The sequence below is a fragment of the Euprymna scolopes genome, chromosome 25, assembly GCF_053919585.1.
Source record: "Euprymna scolopes isolate OS-2025 chromosome 25, ASM5391958v1, whole genome shotgun sequence".
Classification (NCBI taxonomy): Eukaryota; Metazoa; Mollusca; class Cephalopoda; order Sepiida; family Sepiolidae; genus Euprymna; species Euprymna scolopes.
The window spans coordinates 32,342,889-32,349,166 of NC_136506.1; the positions used below are offsets into that span (position 1 = coordinate 32,342,889).

The window sequence follows — 6,278 nt, forward strand, 5'->3', positions numbered from 1 at the left end:
TGTAAAAAAAGAAATTCGTCGTAGCCGTGAACGTTTGCAACTTCCATGAGTTCTTTTTACACTCAAAGAGAATGTTTGGACATTGGCCCGCCAAATGGAAAAGATGGATCTCAGGAGAAAACAATTAGTCTTTCTTGTAGAGTGAAAGATTATTTACTTACTAAGAGTTTCTACACGAGTCCATATTTACCCTCATTCCCACAAGGGCAACGTTAGACACGCTATCATATTTTTATGTGCTGGATATCCAGCTCCCCAAAACGGGATACTTTTGATAGGACGAAAATAAAGATACTCTAACTGAGGACAGAACAAATGCTACACATTGAATTATTTATTTGCAAAAATATGAAATACATTTTAATAAATCAGGCACAAAACTATCAAAGTGTGGGGACTGATAGTGGGATCTGTGGCCAGCTTCTATCTGTTTTAGTCTTAACTAGATCAATTCTGATCTATATGTCCATGCATCACCATTTTTTACTAATTTTTTCACCATCCGTATATCACTTTTACTTCAAGTCACCACAATACCATATTTATTGTGTGGGCTCTACTACCTAATGTTGAAGTACTCAACAGAGCCAACATGGACAGGATATATAGCGACCACACAGCTGCGATGGACTGAAAACAACCGCATCCCCAAATTCTATTCTATAGAGAATTGGAAAATGGGTACAGAAAAATTGGTGGACAGAAACTCTGCCACAAGGATATGATAAAGCACCACCTAAGCACAATGAATATGAACATTAAAAATTAGGAAGAGCTAGCAGGAGATCGAAGTTGCTGGCACAGCAGCCTTCACAAAGGAAAGACAGAAATAGAGGTAAAAATAAAGGCCAAATCTGAACAAATGCAGGGAGGCATATAAAGCTTCCTCCCAGTGCAACCAGGGCAGGCAATCAATCGATTTGATTTAAAAATGAGCGATTTCACCGATTTTGATTATAATTTAAATATGAGAGAGTAAAACATTCGTTGATCACCATTCAATCCCAGGCAACATCGGGTCTCCCTGCTAGTTTGTCTATAAATATACAATTTCATCACTTTGATCCCAACTTGAAGACCAGACGAATCATTATCAACAATTACTTAATTATTATTTTTTTACCCACTAGGAGTTTTCACGCAAGCCATTATTAATGGTTGCTCAGTGGTGTTCCTTGGAGTCTGGGTGACAACAACTTTACCCAGATTTCCTACATTCTCCTCATCTTCCGATAACTATTACACATCATCTCTCTCTATATAAATAAAATGAACTCATTTTTTTCCCGTCTGATTTTGACATTAATAGGATTAAAAATCAAGATATTTCATGCAAATATAATATGCACAAACGGCAGAACAATATCTGAGGTGTGTTATAGGCTTATTATTTCTCAAATTCCTCGATAATCTTAGATTTCTATACTTTTTCTGCTGAGAAGTCACGGCCAAAATCGGTTAAGATCAATGGAAGTGGTAAAATATTTTCTCTCTAATAAATTCCTCCTCCCCCTGCCACCACTTAACACCGTTTAGGGATCGTTCACAAGGAACAGTTGAGAAGAGAACACCGGTTTGGCTTCGTAGTTCTTTCATGTGAAGTTATTTAAAATCACTAAACTAAGCTGCAGTGCTCTGTGGCGTAGTGGTTAGCGTGCTGGACAATTCACATTATATTTTCACATTCGCGCCGACCTACCGTAGTCGTTTTTTTTTTTTTTTCCTAAACAACTGGAATGGACTTTTCTTGGTGGCCGAACTGTTAACGTTGCAGATGTTTTTTTTTTTTTTTTTTTTTTTTTCACACTTTATTTTCCTACTTTTACTCATGACTCCGGGTTTGATCCTTCCTACTTACCTACCATAACATTTTTTAAAACTCCACCCCCCGTCCCGGAAACAAACACTTGGGCAACGCCGGGTACCCCCGCTAGTTTTATGATAAAATAGCAAACGTTTAATGTTGACCTCTCTCTTGCAATGAACATTGGTCTTTTCTGGAATTTAGATAATAATAAATCTTCTCAAAGCTCCAACACTCTCCAAAACCTAATAGTGAAGATCTGGTAGATACTCTACTGCTGTCTTTCCATTCTTTTTGACCCTTCACTACTACTACATGCGTTTATTATTATTATTATTATTATTATTATTATTATTATTGGCTCTATTATTATTATTATTATTATTATTATTATGATTATTATTGGCTCTATTATTATTATTATTATTATTATTATTATTATTATTATTATTATTGGCTTTCACACAGGTCATCAAAGAGCTCTTCTTGAAAACAGCCTGTGGTGTTCCCTGGAAGCTGAGTGACAACAAGTCCCCCCAGATTTCAAGTACTCTCCACCTCTTTAGATAAAATTTGCAAATAAACTTGCATCATCGCAGCAGCCGCTTGCTATTGATTTCCCGTTGGTAGTTGCGATTGGTCCTCACTGGAATTTGAGTGGCAATAAGCCTCCCCTAGGTCCCAGTTCTCTTCACAAACATCCAGCGGAAGTCTGATCAGTGCTCTCTCCTCGGTCTTTCCTTCCTCCTTGACTCTACTTGGCTATTCAGTCTCACTCCTTTTTTGGGGGATGAGGGCAGTTATGAGGTAATGAGGGATGGGGTGGGGTTAGAGAACATATACATACATGCTTTAATGTTCTTGGTTCCATGTAGAGCTTCATGTTTTGCCTCTGCAGCAGTTTGTCTGGCCCGTGTTTGTGGCTCATGTGTTAATCTCCATATTAAAGTGTTTTCCTTAATATTTCAGCTGTTTTCATTATTGTTGTCCATTGTATTTTTCCAGTCATTCTTCTGATTCCAATTTCCCCCATTCTTTTTTCAAAGTTTTTCAGGATTGTTCCTAGTACTCCTGTTATTATAGATATTATTTTGATTTTCTTCATCATCCATATCCCTTTTATCTCTCTGGCTAGCTCTGCAGATTTGCTTAATTTCTCCTTTTCCTTGATATTCATCCTGTGGTCAACTTGAACAGCAAAGTCTACGATTTGACAGGACTTTTCTTTTTTGTTAATTACGAGGGGCGTGCAATAAGTAATGTCCCTGACCCACTTCCCATAGCAGTAGAGCAACGAAACTTGGATCAGTTATTAGTCTTTCTCTACATAGGAACCACCCAGAGTTATGCATTTTTCCCATCGTTTGATGCAGCTCTGGAGATCGTTTTTGTAGAACACCCCAGGTTGGTCCTCCAACCACGACGTGACTTCAGAAATCAAGGCTGCATCATCTGGGAAACACTTTCCTTTCCAAAACAACTTCATGGCTTGGAAGAGGTGAAAGTCAGAGGGTGCAAGGTCAGGAAAGTAGAGAGAATGGGGGAGGATTTCATAACCACACGCCCGTGCTTCTGATCTGGCGACATGCGAGTTGTGGACCAGAGCGTTGTCCTGCAGGAGGAGGGTACCTTTCTGATCTTGCTCCCTTTTGATTTTGATAGCTTCCCTTAATTTCCTCAAAAGTGAAGCATAATAGGCTCCTGTAATTGTGGTACCCTTTGCCAGGAAATCTGTCATCACTACTCCATCCTGGTTCCAGAAGACTGTGAGCATGACCTTGCCAGCGGAGGGCTGCACCCTTGCCTTCTTTGGAGGTGGTGAGTCTAAGTGCTTCCACTGCATTGACTGAGCTTTGGTCTCTGGATCATAGTGATAGACCCAGGTTTCATTCTGTGTAATCAGTCTTTTGAAAAACTTTGACTCATCTTCTTGGCACATCTCCAAATTCATTCTTGAGCACTCAACGCGTTCTCGCATCTGGAATGGTGTGAGCAACCTGGAAATCCATCTGGCAGACACCTTATGCATATGCAAATGGTGATTGATGATAGTTTCCACAGACCCTGTACTAATCTTTACATCTTGGGCTATTTGGCGAATAGTAATGCGCCGATCTTCCAAAATGGCAGCCTCAACTTGACGGACAGATGCCTCATCAATGGCAGAGGGGGGGGGGGCGACCAGGTCTGGGAGCTGTTTCCACAGACTTCCGGCCATGTTTGAATTCACAATGCCAGCGTTTTACAAGGTCATATGATGGGACATTATCGCCATAAGTTTCTTTCATTTCATCAAAAGTCTCCTGTGGCGTGCATCCTTTCAAATACAAAAACCGGATCATTGCTCGACATTCAACAGGCTGACTCAGTTCAAACACCTGTAAAACAGAAACCACAATTAGTTCAGAGCTGTAATTTGCCACATAACCCTTAGAGATATAAATCATTGCACATGCGCAATTTCAGCTAGATGAGACAACTGGAAGTGGGTCAGGGGCATTGCTTATTGCATGCTCCTCGTATTATGACATCCGGTCTTCTTGCTTGAATGTGTTTCTCAGTTTGTATTATTATTATTATTATTATTATTATTATTATTAGTATTAGTAGTAGTAGTAGTAGTAGTAGTAGTAGTGGTAATAATAGTTTTTACATAAGCCTTTATCAGTGTTTTCTCACTGACAATGACACAAGGTGTCTCTCCTGGAGTCTGATTAATAAAAAGTCTCTCCAGATTTCCAGCATCCTCCATGTCTTTTGATAACTACTGCAAATGATTTTGCATTATCGCAAAAGCTAATTACATTCAATTTCTTGCTGGTAACAATAACAAAACGAAATTTTTGACTAGTTAAGGGTAAAGATTAATTCATTAGTTTAAAGGTTATTTGGTTTTGACTTTGAAAATCCGCCAGAAAAACTTTATATATTAGAAAAATTATGTGAAGTTCTAGTGAAAATAAAAAAGTTCTTTCTTTTTTTTTTAGGTTGAGATCATCAGATTACTTAGTGTGTGTTAAGGAGGGAGGGGCGTTGGTAATCAAAGCAATTTTTAAAAGACAAAAACAGACAAAGATGATAATTTGATTTCGAATACAACAATGCGTCTGAACTAAAACTCTTAATCAAGTTACAATTTTCGTCTCAATTTACGTGCCGCCACGCGAGGACAAAGTTTGGGTATATATATATATATATACCGAGCAAATTAGGCACAAGGCCGATTTTTAATATGAGGATTGAAGGGGAAATGGGGTCAACTCTCCGGGGAGTAGGAGAGTGACAATAGGTAATAAGCAATGGAGAAATCATGACAGAATCTCCCCTCATAATCGGTCTTGTTTGAGTGGATTAACCATTCCACATTGTGAACATTGAAGTCTCCACATACGTGAATGTTAGCTGACGGATAAGCAGATAGGACATGGCCAATTTGCTCAGATATGCTTTTAAAGATAGTAACTCTGCTGTTGTGGGGGCGATAGAGAGTCAATATAAACGCAGTAGTGTGAGCAAGTGCAACCCGAAAGCACATATAGGTAAATTAGGATCTTGTCTGAAGATGTCCCTACCACATGGAAATCCATCTTTAATATAGGCACATATTCCATGCCCATGGTGATCTTGGGGGTCAGATTTGGAAGTTAAGTTAGAGTATCATTTACAGAAAAAGATAAACAAATAAATAAAATAAAATATTGGTTGGATGTTGTGTGTACGTCTGACAGATATATTAGCGGGGGTGGGGAGAGATGGCATTGTTTTAGCCAACGTGTTTGAATTGATGCCAGTTTGCCGAAGGTCACTTTCAAAATAACTTATTTTATTTTATTTATTTTTGTAAAAAGTATCTCAATTATTTAAAATTCAACATTTATTCTTTATACGTTTATACGTTTATGCCCTTTCTCTTATCTTTATATGTCCAGCGTCTTTGTAATCGTACGTTTTAATTTTTTTATAATCTCAATCGCATAACAAAAATAGATCTAATTTATACGAATATTTTTATTTTTTTGTAAATTTACATACTAGTTCAATCATAAGTCCTCGATTCACCCTTCACTGTAGTAGTTCCTAGATACCAGAAAATATTTTACTCTAATGGCTTTTACTCTCGGGCTACTTGTCTTTGAAATTCATTTCAACATGAAGAAATTTAAATGTAAAGTGAACAAATTGCTACCTAATTCGCCCTTCTCCAAATTGACCCTTATAAAAGTAGACTCTTATGCATTTGCAGAAACACGCTTTGCCTGGACTGAAGAAAAGTTACAAGAAAAAAAAAAGAAAAATATATTGTTGATTCTTGTAAATAAATAATAATTCATCGATTAAGATGTTGAACCTCAGATGAAATCAATTTTTGAGACTATCAGCTGTTTTTATATTCTGATCAATGCATTTCGATCTTGGACCTCGTCATTGAACAATATTTATAAACGGAGCGTTCTTTTGTATCATATTTGTATTA

At 37.6% G+C, this 6,278-nt stretch overlaps 1 protein-coding gene across 1 annotated transcript in view; it reads right to left on the reverse strand.

The window, feature by feature from the left end:
* The window catches only part of LOC145247314 (mucin-2-like), a 109,262-nt gene that overhangs the window by 97,891 nt on the left and 5,093 nt on the right, over nt 1-6,278 (reverse strand). The window lies entirely within an intron of this gene.